This window comes from Sinocyclocheilus anshuiensis, unplaced genomic scaffold, assembly GCF_001515605.1.
Source record: "Sinocyclocheilus anshuiensis isolate Anshui unplaced genomic scaffold, SAMN03320099.WGS_v1.1 scaffold501, whole genome shotgun sequence".
In the NCBI taxonomy this organism is placed as follows: domain Eukaryota; kingdom Metazoa; phylum Chordata; class Actinopteri; order Cypriniformes; family Cyprinidae; genus Sinocyclocheilus; species Sinocyclocheilus anshuiensis.
The window spans coordinates 558,717-559,366 of record NW_015540866.1 but is presented as its reverse complement, the minus strand read 5'-3'; positions in this window follow the sequence as shown (position 1 = coordinate 559,366).

Genomic DNA, 650 nt, shown 5'->3' with positions numbered 1-650 from the left:
GCTCAGCTACCTCATCAGGAGAAAGGCCCTCGCTTTTATCCAGGTCTTTCAGCAGATCAGCCTGAAAAGCCTGAAGCACCACCATGGTGTGCAACGAGACTGCAGCCTGACCTGCTGCTGCATATGCCCTATTCAAACAAGATGTATTATCCTGAAGGGGTTTGGATGGCAGGGAGGGAGCCTTAAGAGAAGATGTCTCATCATGTGACAGGAAACAGAAACTAAACAGCATATAGGAGGCAGCATGACAAACAATCAGGGTCCCTGACCAAATCACTGAGCACGCTGTATTGAGGAGTTGCTTTTAAGGACTTACCATTCCAGCATCTCACTTTTATTCGATTATCACTTTCTTTGGATTGTATGTACACAAGTGGACACTTTTACATTGGAACTTACAACACGATGGATTTCTTAAGGACTGCTTTAATGGTATGGAACTGGAAGACTCTGTGCTTTTAACAGCCAAGGATTTCTAGTAGGGATGCACCAATACCACTTTTTCCAGTACTCGCCCGATACCGATACTTTTATTTTTGGTACTTGCCGATACCGAGTACCGATACCAATATTTTTATTGCATTTGTAAATGTTTTAAATATTGGGTACAGAAACCAAAAGAGTATGTATAATGTTAGCTGGTTAACTTC